General features: G+C 41.3%; 1 protein-coding gene across 3 annotated transcripts in view; it reads left to right on the top strand.

The window, feature by feature from the left end:
- RAI2 (retinoic acid induced 2) overlaps window positions 1-24,377 on the top strand; it is a 65,778-nt gene that overhangs the window by 33,241 nt on the left and 8,160 nt on the right. The window contains exon 1 of one of the 3 annotated variants that reach the window (XM_074967623.1): window positions 1,839-1,859. The exons of 1 other annotated variant lie outside the window; for it this stretch is intronic. The gene's annotated coding sequence lies outside the window, so the exon portion shown is untranslated. Of the gene's footprint in view, window positions 1-1,838; window positions 1,860-23,199; window positions 23,341-24,377 lie in introns of those variants that run through there. One more of the 3 variants, XM_074967614.1, reaches the window with a different exon arrangement.

The following is a 24,377-nucleotide window of genomic DNA, read 5'->3' on the forward strand; positions in this document are numbered from 1 at the left end:
AGTAATGGCTCCATTTTTAAAATCTTTTGTCTAAGAATGGCTATTGATTACTACTCTAGCAATCACTTCCCTATGGAATTCTCATTGCAGTGATCAGGAGTTCCTTGTACAGTACCTGGGCAGAATCGGGCCCTATATTTGTGGAAAGGGCTTTGTATCTTTCATAGACTGTATTACAGTTTGCCCAGCCACATACATTTTCATTTTTCATGTCTCACGGATTTTTAGACCAATAAATGGCTATGTCAGATATAAACACAGAGGAAAAATAGGACATGAGAAACAACCTTCTAATAAACACTCAGTAATTAATAAAGACGAAGAAGAGTGAATGTACTTGCTCTGCACATGGCTTAGACTATTACACAAGTGCAAAGTGGCTGTAAAGTACTACCGTTCCGATCTGGTAATGTTTTACACTCACTTTGCACACATGTAACTGACTGCACCTTGAGGTACATGGTAACAGTGTGTGAGCCTTGTGATGCATTGAGACTTTGTGAAGGTTAGGGAGACAGAATCTACTACCTCCTTCCTCCCAGGGCACACAGCACGTTACAGTCTATGGGCTGAGTGAAAAGCCATGGCTTTTATTCATCCCTTGACATGTGTGGGTGTTGGGCAGAAGAACTGTATAGTTATAACTCCACCCTTTAACTAGGCTTGACTCCTTCCCCTCCCTTCTACTGCTGCTCCGCACCCTGCAGTGAAGCTTTCTTTTACCTGGGGAAGTCCCCCGTGAACAGCCCTGTTCACTCAGACGGTGGGCAAAGCTAAGGAACTGGAACCCTCACTAATTCTGTTACTATAACCTTTATGTAGCTGCTTTGCTTAATGTTACTGTACAATAAAATGCTTCTGTGATATTGGGGACTGTACCTTTAAGGGCAGAGCTTCCCAGAGGAAGAGTCTGTGAAGCTCTTGTTGTTATGCTCAGCCATTGGAAATGGGACACAGAATAAAGCTGAGCTTTTCCAAGCACCTGACGCGCTGAATGATCACAGAATACCTCACACCCCTTCGGCCAACAGGTGTAAATTTGCAGTGCTCCGTTGACTTCCATGAAGCAATGCCAGTCAACACCAGCTGAGGATCTGGACCCTTGTATTCTAAGCAAGTTCAGTGTTCTGTGGTTCTCTGTAACTATAGCCAGGCTGGCGAAAGCAGAGAGCCACTGCTGTAGATACATGGGGGAGTTAAGGAAAGACAGGTCCTCGATATTATTTTTACGTACTCTTTTTATAGATAGGTATACAAGTTCAACTTTAATCGTTTGAAGGACAAAGCAGGGTTTGCAGGCGTGTATTGCATTGGGTGACTTTGGAATCTCTAGAGAACTTTTTTATTTTTGTTTAATTATTTTTTGGTAGCCTTATGGTCTTCTACTTACTTTGATTAGCATTAAGCTATAAAATTGTTAATGTCAGACAGGAAAGCCCATATCTTGTATTGATTTTTCAGTATTTTTAGATGTGCAGTATGAGCATATTCTCTGTATAAGTGCAGACTATCTCCACCATGTGGTTTCAAAGTCCAGGCATCCAGAATTGCTAGGGGCACGAATCTTAAAGGCCCCTGATCCTGCAAAAGCTTCTGCATTGGCTTAACTTTACACATGTAAGCTATCCCATTGAACTCAATGGGACTGCCCATGTGCCTGAGGTTAAGCACATGTGTGTTTGCAGGCAGCTATGCAAATACTGTTGGTGAGCTAGGTGGTAATATATTGCAAAACAGTACATGCAGTCATTAGAGTAAATATTTAAAAACACTGTATCGTAGTTAAGGTGCACCAGATAAACTGATGTCCCCGTGAAGGATTATGCTGTTCGTGAATGAGAGAGCCAAACAGTCAGTAAGTAAGTAATAACATGCTGGTTAGTATTTCTTGAACCTCTTTTGATAGTGGGTGACCAATGTCTTCCCCCCCATCCCCTCCCTTGAAAAATGCTAGTTCTAAATCTGGCTTGAATAGGGGTTCCAATCCGATGATTCGGAGGGCTTCTCAGACCTTTTTATTGTGTGCACCACATCAGAATGGGAAGATTATCTCAGGGACTACAGCTATCCATACCTGCACAATTCCCTTCCATTTGCAATCACACAGGAGCCCCATAGCAGCTACAGGAATTGCTTATGTACAACAACAAGAAGAAGAAAGTACTTAACTTTCTCCACTACCCAGGTGGCCTATTTTTTCCCCACAACAAAGAGGGTGGGGTGACTTTGTGGCCTACTATGCTTCCCTCTGAATAGTTTGCCTGAGGCAAGGCCTGTATGTACGGTCTTCCAGGGCTTCTGTGGCTGCATTGGCTACAAATAACTCTTTTCTGAAATGTTTTTGGAACTTGTGTATATATATGTTTTGTTTACCTCAGTTCATCGGAAAACTCACACACTCTGTTGCTTGTGGGGCCATCTCTCTCTTAAGCTGGCAGGGTTAGATTGGTTCAGTGGGCACTTAGATATCAGGATGTCCAATGCCCTTGAATGAGTGAGCGGGCACAGACGCAGTGCTGCTGAAAGTTATTTTCTTGTTGGACAGAGGGTTTACAATAGCTAACACAGGGTTAAAACATTAATACAGATATTGGAAGAGAAAATGTTTAATTCCAGCGTGTTAGTGAAAACGTGTCCTGAGTCAGAATGTAGAGAACACTAGGTACTTCTACAGCATAGCTGGGAACGAGCCTCCGAGCCCAGGTAGACAGACTCGCACTAGCTTTGCTCGAGCTATCACGCCAAAAATAGCAGTGTGGACATGGCAGCTCCTGTGGAGGCCCAGGCTATCCACCCAAGCTCAGACCCATTGGGTCTAGTGGGCTTGGAGTCAGGCGTTTAGCCTGTGCCAATGCTGGAGCCTGAGCATGCACACGTGCATTAAGAATAGCATAATTTGAGCCCCACGAGCAGGTGTCTGCCCAGCTTGGAGACATGCTCACAGCTGCAGTGTGGACGTACCCACCGAGACAGGCAGGGGTATCCTCATTTCCCACTATGAGTTTACTTCACTCAGTCCTACCTCATAGAATAGATTCCTTGGGCCTGACTTTCCCGTCACATCAGTTTTACACTGGTAAAACACCCCTGGATTTCTCTTGTTTTATAACAGAATGAGCGAGAAGGCCCCAGGTCTTTCTAGAATAAGGATAGGCAGTGGGGATTCAGCACAGCCATGTATATTTTTATTTATATTCCTATTTGTTGGCAGAAGCATTCTACTTGATCTTTATTTAAGGGAGAGCCTAGCAGAAGTATAAAGAAAAGGAGTACTTGTGGCACCTTAGAGACTAACCAATTTATTTGAGCATAAGCTTTCGTGAGCTACAGCTCACTTCATCGGATGCATACTGTGGAAAGTGTAGAAGATCTTTTTATATACACACAAAGCATGAAAAAATACCTCCTCCCACCCCACTCTCCTGCTGGTAATAGCTTATCTAAAGTGATCACTCTCCTTACAATGTGTATGATAATCAAGGTGGGCCATTTCCAGCACAAATCCAGGGTTTAACACGAACGTCTGAGGAGGGGAGGGATAGGAAAAAACAAGGGGAAATAGGTTACCTTGCATAATGACTTAGCCACTCCCAGTCTCTATTCAAGCCTAAGTTAATTGTATCCAATTTGCAAATGAATTCCAATTCAACAGTTTCTCGCTGGAGTCTGGATTTGAAGTTTTTTTGTTTTAATATTGCGACCTTTAGGTCTGAGATCGAGTGACCAGAGAGATTGAAGTGTTCTCCGACTGGTTTATGAATGTTATAATTCTTGACGTCTGATTTGTGTCCATTTATTCTTTTACGTAGAGACTGTCCAGTTTGACCAATGTACATGGCAGAGGGGCATTGCTGGCACATGATGCCATATATCACATTGGTGGATGTGCAGGTGAACGAGCCTCTGATACTGTGGCTGATGTTATTAGGCCCTGTGATGGTGTCCCCTGAATAGATATGTGGGCACAGTTGGCAACGGGCTTTGTTGCAAGGATAGGTTCCTGGGTTAGTGGTTCTGTTGTGTGGTATGTGGTTGCTGGTGAGTATTCGCTTCAGGTTGGGGGGCTGTCTGTAGGCAAGGACTGGCCTGTCTCCCAAGATTTGTGAGAGTGTTGGGTCATCCTTCAGGATAGGTTGTAGATCCCTAATAATGCGTTGGAGGGGTTTTAGTTGGGGGCTGAAGGTGACGGCTAGTGGCGTTCTGTTATTTTCTTTGTTAGGCCTGTCCTGTAGTAGGTGACTTCTGGGAACTCTTCTGGCTCTATCAATCTGTTTCTTCACTTCCGCAGGTGGGTATTGTAGTTGTAAGAATGCTTGATAGAGATCTTGTAGGTGTTTGTCTCTGTCTGAGGGGTTGGAGCAAATGCGGTTGTATCGCAGAGCTTGGCTGTAGACGATGGATCGTGTGGTGTGGTCAGGGTGAAAGCTGGAGGCATGTAGGTAGGAATAGCGGTCAGTAGGTTTCCGGTATAGGGTGGTGGTGATGTGACCATCGTTTATTAGCAGAAGGATGTTTCAGGCAGCAGAAAACCTCTTGCCTTCCTTCTGTAACAGTTGTTTTGCCTCCATTTTCACAGCAACATTTCTCTATGCTACAGTCATCTGAAAAGTTTTGGGCCCCATGGAAAATTTGCAGTCAGATTTGCACCTTGTATATCTAGGCTTTTTTTTCCTTACAGTGTTGTTCTTTCTATTAATTGAATGAATTCTGAAAGCAGCATTCTTGGTTATTTTATAATCTGTCTGAATTCTGCTGTTTTCCACAATACATGGATCTTCCAGTCTGCCTGTTGTCTGCAAATAACTAAATGTGTGTCATTAAGAAGAAGCTGAAATTCTCTGTCCTTCCACATTTCCAGGCACTGACTTTCCATAAACTGTGTGAGCCTCATCATGTGTGCAGAGAACCTTTTGGCTACACATGCTGTTTCTTTTTAACCTACCTCTTCAAGCTGAATTGGAGAGCCAAATACAAAATCTAGCACTGAGGGTTATCAGTATGGCCTTGTGACAGTCCCTGGAGGATTTAGGGCTTGTGATGATGGATTACACTGATCCATTAATGTAGTAGTATCGTCTGTGAAAGATGTAATTGTGGCCTTGTATCCTGCCGTTTCTGCAAGTTTTTGTTTGCTTAGAACATGGTGGTGTGTAGTAGCACACGTCACAATGGAAATTGCTTATACAGAATGTTGCAGTAAATGTGTCAGGAACTTGGTAGTGTATAGTTGGGATAGTTTTAGTCTGGCACTACACAGACATATTTAGGATAGGATTAAAAATACAACCAAGAGCTTTTTTCATTTGTAATGTTATATATTGTCTCCAAAAGTCTGACAGGGAAAAAATGGCTCGTGCTGATTTTTGTGTCCTTGTGGTTCATCAAAAATAGTCTCTGATCATACATTTCAACAGAATGTTTCTGTGTTGTCTGGTTCCGGCTCATAGTTGCAGGAAAAATATTTACCTTTACCTGCAGTAGCACTGGCTGAAATATAACCAATGTTCTTCTCCATTACCAGAGTTTGTACAGCTAAACACAAAGAACATTACTTGACTGTATATTCTTTCAAACATGGTATTTACAGTTAGTAGAATGGTAAATGTTATTTCAAGAAAAGAAATATGGAAGCCCATTCTGTGTTTGAAAGGCAGTCAGTAGGCACTTTATGAAAACAAAACACTGTTAATGGCACATAACTATTTAAGAGGAAAATACTGGTTTAAACCTACCTCGTCTGTGTACACATTCTCTCTCTCTCTCTCATATTGATTATTTTTATTACTGCAGTATCGGCAGCGCTAACCAAGATTGGGGCCCCATTATCCTAGGCACTGTGTTTTATGCTAAACATGCAGTAAGAGACAGTTCCTGCCCTGAAGAGCTTACAATCTTAGACCCAGCAGAGGGTGGAGAAAGGAAATATTTACAGATGAGGAACACCTGCATATACATACACTCTGTGTGTGTGTGTGTGTGTGTGTGTGTGTGTGTGTGTGTTTCTATATATATATATATATATATAATACACACACACACACACACACACACACACACACACACACACATATATAATATAGGTGTCCTGGCTAACGGTATGTGGATACAAACCCAGAGTCAGCTCTATCAAGACAGATCTTTAGTATCTCAAGTTAGTTATACATCATTTGTGACATAGAGACATCTTCAGATATTTCACAGTTAGGTGTGTGGACCTTGAGGAGACTAGAATCGGATGCTGAGAGTGAATGTATGTTGAAAAAGTTGTGAGGCTTCTCTGATCACATCTATCGGCATTGTAGTGTTGCATCTTACATTGGTGTTATCTCGATTTCAGTCAAAAGTGTGAAGTTTTACACATGAGCGTACAAAGGAGAGGTTAGGTTGTTTGGCTGTCTTGCAGAATAAAACAATGAATTCTCAATAAAGCAGATGGGGATGAAAGTGAGTACTTTAGAGTAAGGAAAAATTAAAAATACTGTGCGCATTACCAAATATTATAAGAGCCTTAAATTTTCTATGCTTGGTCTCTGCCCAGAGGTGAATTTGTTAAGGCCTTTTTTTAAGGCCTTTTATGCAAAATTCCCAAATCCTTTCAGTTTGTTCGTAAGTTTTGCAAGGGTGTGAATAATATAATTTCCCCATTTAAAACATTCTCTCCACACGTTTTTAGACAGGACTAAGGAAAAAATAGGTTAAGTTTGAAACTTGACATGAACAAACTTTCCACTGAGGACTAGTGCCTTGGCTTGGTTAGTAAAATGTTGGGTTTGGTTTACCAAAGTTATGTGCATTTGAATATTATGTACTAAGCATACACAGGAGATTGCCTGTTAGATCTAATGATGTGCACTTAGGGCCTGATCCCGCACACTAAGATCATAGAGTTTAAGGCCAGAAGGAACCACCACATCATCTAGTCTGACATCCTGTATATCACAGGCCACCAGCAGCACCCACACACAAAGTGAATAGCATTTTGAAATTGACTTCAGTGAGCCTGGTGTCGTAGGCCAGATCATCTCCTAAATACACATCCTGTGCATTAGGGAATGAATCTTCCTCACCCTAGCAATACATGAGTTCTTCTGCAGCTTACTGTCTACAGTAGCTGCCAAATGAGCAGTACCTGCCCCACAAAGCGAGAATAGTTGGAGGATCTGTATACTTGCAGATTCTCTGACCCACCCCAAAATCCTCTCCTTCATCATGGAGCGCAACGGACTTCTTTGGTGGTTTCCTTAGGGTGCAGAGGTCTACTGACTGTCTGGATTACATGGAATATGACTCATCCTCCTCCCTGTGTAGCATAACTATGTTGATTCCACTGCCTTCATGACCCTTCTGAGCCGTGGAATGAGGGCAGTGGCCAGTTGGGACAAAATGAAGAGCATAAGTGTACATGGCTAATGACATATGCATTCTTCAAAACTGACCTTAAACTTAAACTCTCAAAACTACTGACCCGCTTCTCTTCTCAATTGGATTTTTGGTACATTACTCTGAGACTTAAATGTCAAGCCAACTTCTATTAATATTGGTTTCAATATGTTTGTAATTATTTGGAACATTCAGACGCACATTGGAACCTTTTCCTTTGTTTTCATTTTCTTCTGTTTATATTTAGATTGACTTAAAGCCAGAGTGGGTATGACAATAGTTGCAGTTTATAAAATAGTGTGGCTCTCAGTCTAAGTGGGGTTCAGATGGTGTCAGGACTTGCTGATTCTAAGCATCTGTGACTTTAAAACCATTAGACTGATTTTTTTATGTACTTCACTTAATCAGTCTCAAGGAGAACTATAAAGGAAATCAAGTTTAAAGAAAATAAAGCTGAATATTTTTGAAGTTATTCACACTTCGGTCTTGTCTTCACTAGGAAAACAAAGGTTTGTTTTTAACTCAAGTTAGCTAACTCAAGTTAAAATCCTAATGAAGATAAGACCATTCATAGTTTTCATAGGAATTAGCAAATCGAGTTAAAGATTGTCTGCCTAGTTCCCTGGGAATCCCACTGAAGTCAGTGGAAGGATCTGCACTAACGGATCCCACTGCAGGATCAGTGGCTTAGATTGGTGTACACGTCAAAAAATATTCCAGAATACATCATTTGGGTAGATGATAATAAAGGGACTGCTGGAGTTGTTGAGGTGGCATTGATGTAATTATGTAATATTTAAGTCAGTTGAAATTTGTAGCCAAATACTTGAATTGGGACTCACTGGAATATAGGAAGCTTTTCTCCTTTAATGCCGCAAAATCTTACACAAGGGGCGTGTGTAACCCATGCCTATTTGATGTGGTGCTCTGTCCTTCTCTACAGGCCCCATGGGCCAACTGGAGATTAATGAATCTGCTACAACCTCAGCTAAGAGCCTTGTGGCTTTTCGCTCATGCAGTAGAGGCTCTCACATGAAGCTTCAGAGGTCCCAGGTTCAATCCCACCTGCTGATTCCTTGTTGTCAGTGTTATACTTGCACACACCTAACCACTGCTTATCCTGCTACTCTCCTCCCTCTTCTCTCCCCCTCCCCACACCTGAGCATATAGTGGATTTTATTACATCAATACAAACTCTTGTTTTGATTTGACAATTATGAAAAATCAAACAAATTTAGCAAAAACATCACAGAATCTTGGATCAATGAAACTGGGTCAGGAGAAATTAGCAACTGAATACTTCTCTGCTGAATATAAACATCAGTCACAGAACTAATACTTTGAAGTCATTATTTAACTGACACAAAACTTTGAAATCCTTTGTAAGAACTGAGATGTTTTAAGCCAGCTTAACAAAAATCTAGACCAGTGGTGGGCAACCTGTGGCCCATCAGGGTGATCTGATTGCAGGCCACAAGACATTTTGCTGATGTTGACCATCCACAGGCACGGCCCTCCACAGCTCCTAGTGGCCACGGTTCACCGTTCCCGGCCAATGGGAGCTGCAGGAAGTGGGGTGGGTCACTGGTCTAGACTGTGATAAAATACTTGTTTTTCCTTCTGAAGTTGATTTTTTTTTTAAATCTATTTTAATTAATATCCCTTTTTTACTTGTTATCTTGGGATATCAATTGCTGAGAAAACAAAATGCGTGTTTTTTAAAATGATTTTAAAATAATCTTGCTCTTATTTATTTTTTTTTAGCTCTGTGTTCTCCAAACAGCTCATTTTTCTGTGCTTTTTTGGAGGTTATAGTGTTATGAATAAAAATGATACTAAGTAATCAGTCAATGGGGAGACTTTAATTACAAAAGGAAAAATATTTAAAAAATTTTCCCATAGGAAAATCATGCAGCTTAGATATCAGGTCTAAGAAGACTTTTTAGTAGTAGTATTGTTCCATATGCTTCCTAAGATCTCATCCCAAAACAAGTGAACACATTTTGTGTGTGTGAAGTTTAGCAAACTTCAAGAACTATTTTTTTAGGCTGACAGAAAATTCCCCTAACATACAACAGATTTTTTGTATATTATTTTTCTTCAGAATTTGTCTCTTTGATGCTTGCTTCTTTTTTCTCACCATGTCTTCTAAGTCAGAGGATCTCAAACTGTGGTCTGCGAACTCCATTCAGATGGTCTGTGGATAGTTCCCTCTAAGGTGCACACTTGGGCAGCCTCACATGAGAGAATGAAGGGCCACCCACCTAATCAGTGGAGCCGCGCAGGCATGGCTCCACTAATTCGGTGTCTGGACCCTGGAGAAGACGCACATGTAAGATGAGGTGGTGGCCTTGGGGGAAACAGTGTGTAGGTCGGATGGGGCAGTGGGGTGAGAAGAGGGGGTGGGAGGAATTAGGGACATGCAGGGCTGCAATGGCCAGAGAAAGAGGTGACTTTCCCCAGCTCCAGGGCTGCGGCTGGTGGGGAGAGACGGCCCTCCTTCCCAGCCTCAGCTCTGTGGCTGCTGTGGCAGGGGAGAGACCCGTCCCCGCCCCCGTTTTCCCAGTCCCAGCTCGGAGGCTGCTGAGGTGGGGGAGAGAGGGCACATCTATCTCATTAGAAAGGTAAGACTACTGATATTAAAATATGAGTTGTGTGCTTTTATTTGTAGAACAAAAAACATTAATTATTAAGTTTTTTTTTTACATAGTGCTTTTATCCAAAGCGCTTTACAATAGTTAGCTAACGGTACAAACAACATTTGGAAAGATCATTAAGTGGTCCGCTGAGACCCTCAGCAATTTTCAAGTGGTCCGTGGGAAAAAAAAAAAACAGTTTGAGAACCACTGTTCTAAGTTGAATGGAACCCCCTAGTGTTTGAATGCAAGTAACAATTCCAAACCCACACCATGTTTGAGATGAAGCAAAATACCTGTTCCTATAAAAATTTGCAACAGGAAGTGATACTTACTGAGTACCATCTTTGGACAAATTGTGAGACATGTTCAAACTCCTTAGATTCTAAATGGGATCAAGTTATCCTCAAGCTTACCATCTGTGAAATTAGAGTGGCAACTCTGTATGTAGTTCTCCTTACAACACCTCTGTGAGCTAAGGAAATACCATTATTACTTGGTCACAGCTGGGGAACAGTGGTCCAGAGAGGCTAAGTGACTTGTTCAAGGTCACACAGGAAGCTGTGATGGAGCAGAGAATTGAATCGGGGTCTCCCATGTCCCAGGCTAGAAAGGGGTGGCCCTAACCACTGAACCATCCTTCCTCGCTAGGCTTGCTCCCCGCGGTTCACCTCAATCAGCTACATCAAGGTAAAACTACACCTTGCCCTGATGACACTAGGATGTTACATTGTGTTAGCGATCTTATTGTAAAACACACCAATTTTTCCTAGTGTAGACAAGGGCAGTGGGGCTCCACAAGAGCTTGAGAGTTCATCCACATGGATCTAATTGCAGGGTTAGGACCTATGTGAGTTTAACATGCGGTCATCCTGATTTGTTAGCATTTTATAACCACTTTGTACTAATACAAATGACAGGAAGACTGTGAATAATCTGGCCCAAAGGCCCAGGGATAAAATCATGGTACCACTGAATGGGAATTTTGCCATGGACTTCAGTGGAGCCAGGATTTCACCCAGATCTTTAGCTGTGGGTGGGGAGTAAAATGTGACTTTAAGATGTGTTTGCATTCCTTCAGTCCTGGGTCCATCCCAGAGCCAGTTACATCCCCATTATAAATTAGAGCAACTTCCTATGCCAGTTGCCAACAACAACCAGGTACCATTGTGACAACCAGCCTTGACGTCTGTGCCAGCTGCTGAATGACATAAGTGCCCATCTCTCAGCTCCTCTTCATCAGAGGACCCCCTTTTTGCAAGGGCAATCCTTAAGAAGCTTGATCTGCTGGGTCTTTGTGCCAGCAGCTCGGAGCAGTTTTTGTCCCTGAGTATTTATTTATCAAGCTCCAAATGGGGTCTTCAGTACATCGCAAGAGACATCAAGGGAAGGTTGATATCAGTGGATGTCCTTGTAATTGCTTTAGGAAATTTTTCAAAATCAGCTGCTCAGTTTCGATGTTTGAACTCAAAATCTGAACAAGGAGGCTGTTAACTTCTGAGTCACTCTGTTATGTTAAAGGAACCTGACAAAACGTATGCAACACGTGACTCAGCAGCAATTACAGTCTGTGAATTTATTTTCTTCCTCCATGTGTCATGCTTAATATGTCAGATTTCCATACAGTATTTCAGCTTCAGACCAAATGTGTTGCCTACTGCAGGCTAAGCAAATTGCTGTTTTTCATCCCAGGCTGTACTAAACTAAAAAAGTGGTTTCTACGTTCTTTTGGAAAACCTAGCTACAATATATCTGTCCTTTATAGCATTATGGTTTAGGGCTTTGAAATAGCGAGAGCTAGAACATGTTACAGATATGAGGGTACCTGAACCTTAGGGAGTAGCAAGATGAACTCCAATAATTTCAAACTTATCATGTTTTTACAGTACCTGTTTGCTGACTAGTTCATCCAGTTATCAGAATTGTAAATGAATGGAGCTGAGCCAGGGAAAATGTATCTGGAAACACAGCAGCATGTGCTATCCCCATTATAGTTTGGGGTGTGCCACGGTCCCTATTGTAAACACAGTTGTTGAGGGTTTTTTAATTTGGTTATAAAAATTCATTACAGATTGAAAATTGTCAGATAAATGTTCTGTTCCTATCTCAGTACTCATTGTCTACCTCATCTACTTTGCCCTTGGGAGCAGAGACCAATGTCTCAGACGTGGGGCAAATCTTTTAAAAAATAAATAATTTAATTAATTGGGTTGATTTATTTTTAAATTAGAAAAAAGCAATTTCCCCTCTTCCCCAAAATGGATCACTGCCTGTAGACCAGTGGTTCTCAAACTAGGGCCGCCGCTTGTTCATGGAAAGCCCCTGGTGGGCCGGGCCAGCTTGTTTACCTGTCATGTCCACAGGTTCGGCCGAACGCAGCTCCCACTGGCCGCGGTTTGCCGCTCCAGGCCAATTGGGGCTGCAGGAAGGGTGGTCAGCACATCCCTCGGCCCGCACCGCTTCCCGCAGCCCACGTTGGCCTGGAGCGGCGAAACGCAGCCAGTGGGAGCCGTGATCAGCTGAACCTGCGGATGCGGCCGGTAAACAGCCCGGCCCGCCAGGGGCTTTCCCTGAACAAGTGGCGGCCCTAGTTTGAGAACCACTGCTGCAGACTCTTGGCATGCCACTAAACTACCATATAATATATAAAAATATATAATAATAAACCCAAAACTTTGCAGATTATTAGTCTGTGAAGCAGGAAAATATTTTAACTGTTTCTAAAACAAAATATTTTAAAAAGATGAAATATGAAGGTTTAAAAAAACTCCCCTACTGCTTTACATTATTTATGCATGAAATACTTCTGAAAACATATTATGTAGTCAATATAATATCAATAATATGCAATTTTGTGCTGCTGTAATGATTTTCTTCCCCTGCAATCCCCTTTGTAGTTAATAGTCTACATATGAAAACCTTGATGGATCCATAAAGCAACATACATAAGTGGGGTTGAGGAGTCCTTATTAAAGAAATATTTGATGTGTGGTCTGAGTCCTGGACTTCTGCTATTAGCTGGTATCCCCCCAAAGTTGCATTTCTAGATGGGCTTTTCATGGCATTCATATCATGTTCCATAATAGATCTCCGATATAAAGTAAAATAATACACCAGGTGCCAATGCCTAAAGGCTGCTTAAAGGATGGTGAATGTTACATATTGGTGAGGGGGTGGAGGGGAATATGAGTTGCGCAGCTTACATTCTGTAGGGGAAGAAGGGAAAAGATGTGATGCTGTGTGATGCACATCAATTGATAACCCCTGTGTGATCCAAAGGAGTAGTCACCAGGATGACTGGAGAGGGTTAAGGAGGTGAAGAGAGGGCCGGAACCAAACCCCCAAACTGGTGTCTTCTTCCATACCCCTGTTAGATGATGGGAAATGCAATCACCTGGAGGAAATGCAATCTGATTGCTGGGTAGAATTAGGGGCAGAATTTTTAGCCCTATCTGTCCAACTCTGCTCCCAGATGATGCTTGTGTTCTGGATCTATTAGCCAGAAGTGCAATGTAAGGGGAGCACAGCCTCTTTAAATATTCTTGGGTACGTCGATCCCTTTAGTTCTGCATGCACAGTACCTCCCCAATGATATCCCCAGCTGCTCCAGATTGGGGTAGAGTCACTGCATCTATCTTGTGGGCCAGGGATAGGTTTTGCTAGCGTGTGGTCACCCAGAACCGTCTCTGAATATAACTGGTTCCCCCCGGGCATATTCAGACACGGCTGCACACTTTTCATCAGGCTCTGCACGTATCTTATGCTAGTTCCATACTCAAGTGGGACTCAAATTGTAGCTGTGATGACCTTGCAACCTGGTGTGTGGTGGGGTGTCCAACAGAGCTTCTAAGAAACTGAAATGAAGGGGAAAGCATTAATTTAATATTATTTGTGAGCTGAATACCCTTCTTCCTTTTGCTGTTTGAGGCATTCAGTACATCATCGGAAAAAGACACTGATGAGCCAGAACTTTCCAGTTCAGGTGCCTAGGCACCAAAATGAGGGGAAGTTGGGGAGGCAAGCGCGACTGAATTTGGGCCAGTTTTTTTAGGTGCCTAAAGTTAGGCAACCAAGCCTGAGTATTCTGACTGTAGTTCACTTAAATATTTGCAGGTTCTTTAACTTTTAACTGATGTCGATAACAACATGATAAAGGCCTTATTTTTGCAGGGTTATTAATGAATCCCCCACAAGATTCCAGGATGGAAGATGATGTGAGGTTTCAGCCGGGAAGCCACTTACAGAACTTGAGGGTGGTGGTGGGGGGGTGTGTGGAAGAATCCCTTAATGGTTTTAAAATTAAAAAGCACTTGCCCTCAGCCCCCCAGGACAGGTAAATAATACAATTTGTATTTATAGGGCACCCATGTAAATGAAAGCCACTGGGTCATTAAACACAGAGTAAATGTAAGCAACAAGGCCTGCTAAATATCGGAACAGGGGCAGAAATGAAAAACAAGACACACACCAAAACCCCATCCCAAATGCACATAAATAAAACATCCCCGTCAGATGAGGGGTGCCAGTGTTAATGTTGTATTTTCTTGCTTTTGTCAGTGTGTATCTTCATAATTTTTTATGAGAGAGAGAGGACCTTTATGTGAGGATGACTTTAATAGGTGAGATAGCTGATAATGGATATGTCTACCTGACAGCAGGAGCTATGATTGCAGCTTTAATATAGATAGCACGAGTACCAATAGCAGTGAAGCTATGACAGTGGGGGCTTCAGCATGGACTGCGCAAGTGTACACAGGACCCTGAGTACTTCAGCATGGGCTAGCTACCTGAGCAAGTCTCTGCTGCCTTGGTTTGCCGCTGTTGGTACTCACGCTAGCTAGATTAAAGTTAGCTTGGGTATGTCTAGACGTACTGCAGTTACACCTCTGACTGCAGTGTAGACACACTCAATGTGTGGACGTGATTCTGTGATCCTTAGAACAGTTTTTGGTCCGTTATATCTGTGTAAATCAGAATAATTCTACAGTGGAGCTACTCCCAGTGTATCCTGGTGTAACTGAAATCAGAATTTTACTGACTAATTTCCATAGAAGTTCTGCTGGAGTGAAGACTGAACAACCCAGGCTAATACTGGCAATGGTATTAGTGAGGCTGAGCAACAGGCTTAAGCTATTTTTCTCCCCTGTAGCTATAGCTCCTGAGCTCTGAAGCCTTAAAGACTATTCTGGTCCAAATTCTGCTATAATTTACTCACCTTGCAGTTCTACTGAAATCAGGGCTTATAATTTTGCTTTTATGTATAGTGCTTTGCATATACTAAAACGGGTTGGCAACCTTTCAGAAGTGGTGTGCCAAGTCTTCATTTATTCACTCTAATTTAAGGTTTCGCGTGCCAGTAATACATTTTAACGTTTTTAGAAGGTCTCTTTCTATAAGTCTATAATATATAACTAAACTACTGTTGTATGTAAAGTAAATAAGGGCTTTAAAATGTTTAAGAAGCTTCATTTAAAATTAAATTTAAAATGCAGAGCCCCCCAGACCAGTGGCCAAGACTCGGGCAGTGCGAGTGCCACTGAAAATCAGCTCATGTGCCGCTTTGGCATGTGTGCCATAGGTTGCCTACCCCTGTACTAAAAGAAAACCCTACATGTCCACTGTTGCCAACTCTCATGATGTTGTTGTGAATCTCGTGCTATTTGGTGTTTTTCTGGTAATCCCAGCTGCTAGAGTCATGTGCTTATTTGAGAATCTCAACTTTTTGGAATGAAAGTTTCTAACTTTCATGGTGGTGGAAGAAAGCTTGAAAACGTTAACCCTCCAGGCTCAAATACCAGAAAACAAATAAAAAGTGCCCCAGATTTTTTTTTGTGAGATCTCACTCTTTTTTAAAAACCGATTTTCATCATTCTTTGTGGTCAGACTCATGAGCATTGAGCCCTTAGGGTTGGCAATTGTACTGCTCTTTAGGCTTCTGAAGTACTGATTAATGTTGTTAGTTATTTCTATCCTGCCATAGTTTCATTGGGTGGATGGTGCACAAAGCTAAAAGAAAACACATTGTTCTTGAATAAAGCTTACAGTGTAAGTCTCCAGTCCTGCACTGAGCTCCGTGTAGGCACAAGGATCTGCCCATGTAGAGTTCAGTACAGGACTTGTCTGTCTTCATCTTCTTTCCCATCAAGCACCTTGTTTGTTATTGTCCCACATAATGTTACATTACATAAGAACGTCCATACTGGGTCAGACCAAAGGTCCATCTTGCCCAGTATCCTGTCTTTCGACAGTGGCCAACGCCAGGTGCCCCAGAGGGAATGAACAGAACAGGTAATCATCAAGTGATCCATCCCCGATCACCCGTTCCCAGCTTCTGGCAAACAGAGGCTAGGGACACCATCCCTGTTCATCCTAGGTAATAACCATTGATGGACGTATCCTCCATGAATTTATCTAGTTTTTTTTTTGAATGCTGTTATAGTCTTTGCCTTCACAACATCCTCTGGCAAAGAGTTCCACAGGATGACTGTGCATTCTGTGAAAAAACACTTCCTTTTGCATGTTTTAAACCTGGTGCCTATTAATTTCATTTGGTGATCCCTAGTTCTTGTGTTTATGAGAAGGAGTAAATAACACTTCCTTATCTACTTTCTCCACACCAGTCATGATTTGAGAGACCTCTATTGTATTCCCCCTTTGTCGTCTCTTTTCCAAGCTGAAAAGTCCCGATCTTATTGATGTCTCCTCATACGGAAGCCGTTCCATACCCCTAATCATTTTTATTGCCTTTTTCTGTATGTTTTCCAATTCCAATATATTTTTTTTGAGATGGGGCGACCACATCTGCACGCAGTATTCAAGATGTGGGTATACCATGGATTTATGTAGAGGCAATAGGATATTTTCTGTCTTATTATCTATCCCTTTCTTAATCATGCCCAACATTCTGTTTGCTTTTTTGACTGCTGCTACACATTGAGTGGATGTTTTCAGAGAACTATCCACAATGACTCCAAGATCTTTCTTGAGTGGTAACAGCTAATTTAGACCCCATCATTTTATATGTATAGTTGGGATTGTTTTCCAATGTGCATTACTTTGCATTTGTCAACACTGAATTTCATCTGCCATTTTGTTGCCCAGTCACCCAGTTTTGTGAGATCCCTTTTGTAGCTTCACAGTCTGCCTGGGACTTAACTATCTTGAGTAGTTTTGTATCATCTGCAAATTTTGCCACCTCACTGTTTACCCCTTTTTCCAGATCATTTATGAATATGTTGAATAGGACTGGTCTCAGTACAGACCCCTAGGGAGACACCACTGTTTACCTCTCTCTCCATTCTGAAAACTGACCATTTATTCCTACCCTTTGTTTCCTATCTTTTAACCAGTTTTGATCCTTGATCCTTCCATTTTATTGTTTGTATTGGGGTAACACCTGGTTATACAGTGGAGTCTTGGTCCATAATCAGAAAAGGCAGTCCTGTCCCAAAAGAGCTTAACCACAACAATTGACACTGTGCAGACACGTTGCTGTGCCTGCGCAGAGCCCGATTAGTGTGCCCATGCACTCTCAATTGCAGGATTGAGGCCTACGATTCTAAGCAAAACACTTCACAGCAGGACACTCTTTAAATTTATTCTGTAAAATGCCTAGCACACTTTGGATGCTCTATAAATAATTAATAATGAGATAAGGTGCAAGACGTGGTGCATACAAGCAGGTAAACTAGAAGGATAAGCTGGGCTTAATGGCTTTAGAGAGACACATTCTGTGGTTCCATCTTATGGCACATAAGTGTTGACATGATAGAATTAATCACCACTCTTTTAAATGGGATTTCCATGTAGTTAACGTGTAGTTTCCTATAAAATAACATACATCATTGCATGGTCCTATGCACTTAACTCCTATCACCATCCCAGGGGGAACCTAGCAGTATTTAACATAGGTCTGTTTTCAGTGCTGTGAGTTTTTTGTTTTACATTAAAACAAAAATAAATTAAATATTAAACCAGTAAGTGAAATCAAATCAGTTTCTGGCACTGAAGCTTGGTAGATGGTAAGAGGAAATTTTAAGATTTCACTCACTTGTATTAAATTGCAGCTTTATAATATGTACATTAAATAGGCCGTCTGTGACATGAACACTGAAAAATTATTCTATGAAATTAAATCTTAAGGGTTATTTAATGAAAGAGACATGGTGGGTGAGATATCTTTTATTGGACCAACTTCTGTTGGTGAACAAGACAAGCTTTTGAGCTACACAGCTGTTCAAGTCTGGGAATGGTATTTAGAGTGTCACAATTAAATACAAGTTGGAACAGATTGTTAAGCATAAGAAGTCAACACATGGTGCAAGAGACCATTCAGGGTGAGGTGGGCAGTTAACATCTCTGCTGTCAATAGACTAAGGAGTTATAGATTGTTCTAATGAGACATAAAACCAGTATCTCCATTGAGTCCATGATGTTTAGTGTTTAGCCAAGTTATGGATTTAAGCTCCCAGACTCATCTGTAGAAGGTGTTGTGCAGGTTTCCTTTGAGGATGAGGACTGAGAGGTCAGATAGAGTGATTGTTTTGTGAAAAGTGTTTGCCTAGGAGTGATAGTGTGTTTTGTCTGTTATCATTTCTCTGTGTGAGTTCATTTGAGAGTATAGTGATTGTCTGTTTTCACCCACACAGTTGGGGCATTTGATGCACTGGATGAGGTACAACACATGTTGTGATAGGCACGTGTAGGACCCATGGATCTTGAAAAGTGTATTGTATGGGGTGTTGATCATTGTAGCCATGGAGATACGTCTGCAGGTTTTGCATCTGTTGTGATGACAGGATCTGGTGTTGCTTTGAATTGGTGTGTCCTGGTCTGTGGCGAGCTTGGTGAGGTTGGGGGTTTGTTTGAAGGCCAGAAGAGGGTGTTTATGAAAGATTTTTTTTCAAGATGTGGCCCCCAGCAGGTATGAGCTGTAATTGTTTGATGCAGGTTCTCTCAGGTATTTGGGTGGCCTGTTCTATGATCTGATCTACCTCTCTGGTGGAATGTCCTTGTTTTGTGCAGGTTGTTTTAAGTATTTTAAGGTGTGTATCCTGGACTTTCTTCCACATAGCATATTCTGAATTATCTGAGTGCCTGGCTGTAGCTAACAGATTTCTTGGTGTGTCTGGGGTGGTGACTGGATCTGTGAAGGTAGGTGTGGTGATCCGTGGGTTTCTTGTATATAGATGTCTGTAGCGTTCCATTGTTGAAGCTAATCACGATGTCTAGGAAATTGATGCTGGTGTGGGAGCATTCCAAAGAGAGTTTGATGGGTGGGTGGCGGTAGTTGAAGTTGTGATGGAAATTTATGACGGAGTTTAGGTCGTTTGTCGAGAGGATGAAAATATCATCAGTATATTTTAGGTATATCATTGGTTTTGTGGTGCATTTTTCCAGTATTTTTTTCTAGAGATGGGTCAGGAAGAGATTGGTATATGGGGAATGTAAAGTTGTAATGGGTGAGTGTAGCGATGTGTTTGGTGTGGATATCTGAGGGTTGTCCATTGTCTTGTAGATATTTGAGGCAGACAGTGAAGCCATTATTGCGAGGGATGTTGGTGTATAGAGAGGTGACATCCATGATGGCAAGGATGATGTTCTGAGGGAGGTTGTTAATGTTACAGCGTTTCTGGAGGAAGTCAGTTGCATCCTGGAGGTTGCTGGCCTTTGTGTGGTGAATGATTTTAAGATGTTTTCTATGAGCCCAGATAGTCCTTCAGTAAGAGTGCCATGGCCAGATGTGATGGGTCTGCCTGGGTTCCCTTTTTTGTGTATCTTGGGAAACATGTAGAAGGTTCCTGGCTAGGTTCCTGGCAGATAATGTTGTAAAGTTTCTCTTGGAGTTGTTTGGGGGAAGGATTTGATGATATCTTTAAAGTCCTGTGCGAATTGTGATGCGGGGTCGTCTTTGAGGTCTTTATAGTAGGTGGTGTCAGAGAGTTGTCCATTAGTCTCATTGACACAGTCGTCATGGTTGAGGACTATGATGGCGCCTCCTTTGTCTGCTGTTTGATGAGTAGCTGGTGGTTGGATTTCAGGGACTGTATAGCTTTGGTGGAGGTGAAGATGGAGAGATGGAGGTGGATGTGGTGTTTGTTATGGATTTTACTGTTAATTATTTTTTGCCTGAAGCAATCAATGTAACGATCAACTGAATGGTTTTGTCTGTTGGAGGGTGTCTAGTCAGGTGATTCTTTTTTTTTTTAATGACTTGTCAGTGGGAACGTGGTAATTGTGGGAGGTGTCATCTTTGTTGTGAAAGAAATTTTTGTGGTAGAGTTGGAGAAAAATTTATTTTAGTCCTCCACATGTTAGTATAGTATCAGGTTTTGTGTTGTGGGAGAAGTTCAGTCCCTTGGCAAGTACAGATAATTCATCCCTGGTAATGGGTAGTCTTGATAAATTTATGATGTTGAGGTGTTGTGTAGTGTCCATGTGGCAAGTCCTAGTGTCTTGGTTTCTCCCAGAAGTCTTTTTTTTTAACCCATTCCAATTTTATGCAGAGAGAAATATATGAGTATTAGCATTAAAGTTGGAAAAAGTAGCTGAGCTACTCTTCCGAATTTCAATGACATTTTGGATCCCTTAGCAAGGAGTACAGTCTAAAGGGGAGATGGTCCTTTAAAAAAAATTCTCCTTTGGTTCCAGGATCTCTTCAACTCTGCATTCACAGTACATATACACATTTTAAATAAAATGTAATGATTAGTGTAGACCGCACCTCCACCGATAGGTAGTGCTGTATCTTTATTTTAGGATTAAGTTGCTGTCTTGTTCTGATATTACATCATTGTATCTGGTCAGGAGGTTTATAGGAAGATTTAGTCCTGCATGTGTTTGCTGGAGTTGTTACTTGTAGTGCCCCAATAAATCCTTTGATTTCTATAAGTGAATATTCTGATATTGGCAATTGTCTAGTTGGATTGGCTTGTAGGTCAGAAGGGAAAAATATTATGAACAGTGCAGTGGACAGTTCTACTTTTGATAGATACAGTGGATAGTTCTACTATCACATCTTAAACCCAAACAGTGTTTGTCAGACTGTTTTGTATTGTTTGCATGCTGTTTTATATGATGATGTGAAATATGATAATACATTTTACATCTATTCTCTGCTCTGCTCACGTACATAAGAACAAACTGTCATAGAAATAAGCAAGCTATCTTTCCACACGTGTGTAAAGGAGAGGAAGAGCATAGGTTTAGTTTTTCTAGCAGCTTTACAGTTAATGTGCATAGGAGAAAAATGTTGGCAGAGCACATCATGTTATAAGGACAGCAGAATTTGAGATTGTGCCTTTTCACTGTTCTAAATCTGTGTGCATGCAGTTCTGATTTTGGGGGCTGCTGCCATTATCCAGTTCTGGCAAACCTGGTCAGTGTTTAAACCCTTAAATAGACCTGTATATGAGAGCTTGCTTTCTCTCTGCTGTCTTTGATTTACTGTCTTGAATTGAAAATACACAGATAGACTTGGGAGCTTTGGATCAGGCCCCTTCTGTTGCCTTCAGTGGGCATTTAAGCATACCTCTAATGCAGGACTTGAAAAATTTTACCAGACTCCTGTTAGCCAGGGACTGATGCAAAAGATGGGGGAAGACTGCCAACAAGGTCCAAAACCCTGCATAGAAGGCCAACCCTGCTGCTGCCAGGACTCCTGCCAGAGAACACTCCATAGACACTGATTTAGAGGCTCCATTGACTCCTAGCTGCTGTTGCAGGGCTGAGGTAGAGTTGGAGTGGTGTCCACTGTTCTACTCCTCCCCTGTCCTCTTGGCTGCTGCCAGATGTTATGAAAGTTGGTCTGTTGTTCTGCCCCAGCCTGTGGTTCTTTTTTGATGAGGGGTTGCCTCTTCCTTCCTTCCTTCCCAACCCCACGCATGAATAGCTACAATGCATGCCCCTGCTTAGCGCTTTGCCAAGCAGGAACAACAGGAGCCCCCACCCCAGGCATTCCAAAATCATGAGATTGTAAAAATAATACATTTGGGGTTCTTTTGCTTGGCCTTCTGGTATTTTTGGAGCTTTAGGGGTCACATTTTCAAGCCTTTCTCTACAACCTGAAGGGCTAGAAGCATCCTTTTTCTTTTTAAAAAAGAAAGCTGACATTTTTCCCATAATCCCCTGACTCCAAGCGCTGAGAGAGTTGGCATAAAATTGAGAGGTGACAACGCTGTGAAATGAAAACGATTCTTATCAGTTTTATAGCTGCCCTTGGGGGTTTTGTCATTCACCCTTGCCCACTAGCAAGAGAGACAAGAATGAAAAAAAATACTCCTACTTTATCATTTAACATAGTTTAAAAACACACAGTGCCTCCCCCTCTTTCCCCTTTGCAGTTCCCCCTCTCACAGTTCTGCATCTCTGTTGCTAACAAGCCAGAACCCTCAAGCAGTGCCAGAAATATTTTCAACAAAATAGATACACACAGGACTCAGCATAGAAAACGGTATTTGAGCGTGTTTAAAGGTATCCCTAGCCTTTTCTCCAAGGTGTCAGATTATGATACATGAGGTCGTCTTTCCCTGTCTAGCTATGTCCTCTGCCTCCAGACCTGTAACATTTTAAGGCAGCAGTGTGGGGTTTTATGATGTTTTATACTTTCATCTCCTGCAGTTATCCCTGTTTCCCTCCTGGAGTCTGTATGTATGGCATGCTAAGTCATCACGTCTGTAGTGTAATTTTCACCCTGTGTTCCCTATTTTTCAATGTCAATTGAACTTGGCAGAGGAATAGAAGGTCGTCTTCTGCCCTTACAAGATCATCATTTCCCATGAAACCACAGAAATTTCTGTTTTTAAAATACATAAAAAAATCAGAGAAATCTGACCTAATTTGCCAAGGATACAAAATGCATTTCTGCGTGCCAACATTTAGAGAAGCAACCAGACGGGTGGAAAATACAGTAGGTAAGGAATTTGAAAGTGACAATTAAGAACAGAGCTTTAAAAAAGAGATGCTTTTCCTGGATTTTTCTAATTTACTAACATGAACAGGAAGGTTTTGGTTTTTGAAAACTTGAACTTGCCAAGTGCCGTTACCTGCATTATCTTTATTTTTAGAAATGTTTGTTCTTTACTTTCCAAAAACAGGCTGGCCTGATTTTGTTGTTAGTTCAAGCACATTTGTTACAGTTTGAATCACTGATGGGTTTTTCTGTTTGGAAAGCAAAAATCTCAATAATTGTTTTTATTTAATTTGCTTTATCTAGAGCTGGGCAAATAATCAAAAAACACAGCACCCTGTATATGTGGATGTTCGATTCAAAGAATGTAATGAAATAAGAATATTCATAAATTATTCTCTCGGTTCTAGAAACTAGGTGAGTAAGAGGGGAAAATAACAGAGTAATTTGTTACTAAAATAAAAGTTTGATAAATTATGGTCTTATTATTCAGCCAGCCTTAAAATATTGGTCACTCACATATTTGTAGTGTAACACACTGTGATACCTACATCCCAATACAAAGATTTAAGTCACAGGAGAGGACAGTGAGATCATAATTTAATTTTTATTTTTTTCTGTCTTGGTCATTTTTTTTAGCCGTTGGATATGTTTTATTTGGTCTTGGAAGGATTAGATTTTTATTGGTAAATGTTGATTTCACAGTGAAAAAATATTCCATCAATAATAATCAAAATGTACATATAGGCAAAGTAAGAAAAATGCTACTTGAGAACTTACTGAAGTTTGATTTAAGTCTATTTACTTTGTATATTTTGACATGTGATGTTGACAATTTGTGTTTAAGTTTTAACTTTTTGAATCTCAACATCTACTGTCATTAAATAATTGTTAGGCACTTCCCATAATTTCCAATCTAAATGGATACAAATTGGAAAAAATGCTTAAAAATAAATATTGATATCATCTGTCAAAATTATAAAAAATGAAATTTCGCCAAGCTTTGATTTATTATATTCCCTTTTAGCTTGTGCATTATGGCCCCAGTCCTTCAAAAACTTACACATGTGCGTAAATTTACACTCATGAATAGGCTCATTGAGTCAGGGAAACTACTTACATGCTATAGGTTACTCATTTGCATAAGCATTTGTAGATCAGACCCTATGGGTATGTCTACACTACGAAATTAGGTCGAATTTATAGAAGTCGATTTTTAGAAAGCGATTTTATACAGTCGATTGTGTGTGTCCCCACTAAGCGCATTAAGTCGGCGGAGTGCGTCCACAGTACCGAGGCTAGCGTCGACTTTCGGAGAGTTGCACTGTGGGTAGCTATCCCCAGTTCCCGCAGTCTCCACTGCCCATTGAAATTCTGGGTTAAGCTCCCAATGCCTGATGGGGCAAAAACATTGTCACAGGTGGTTTTGGGTACATGTCGTCGTCAGTCGTCCC

The sequence above is a fragment of the Natator depressus genome, chromosome 1, assembly GCF_965152275.1.
Source record: "Natator depressus isolate rNatDep1 chromosome 1, rNatDep2.hap1, whole genome shotgun sequence".
Taxonomy (NCBI): domain Eukaryota; kingdom Metazoa; phylum Chordata; order Testudines; family Cheloniidae; genus Natator; species Natator depressus.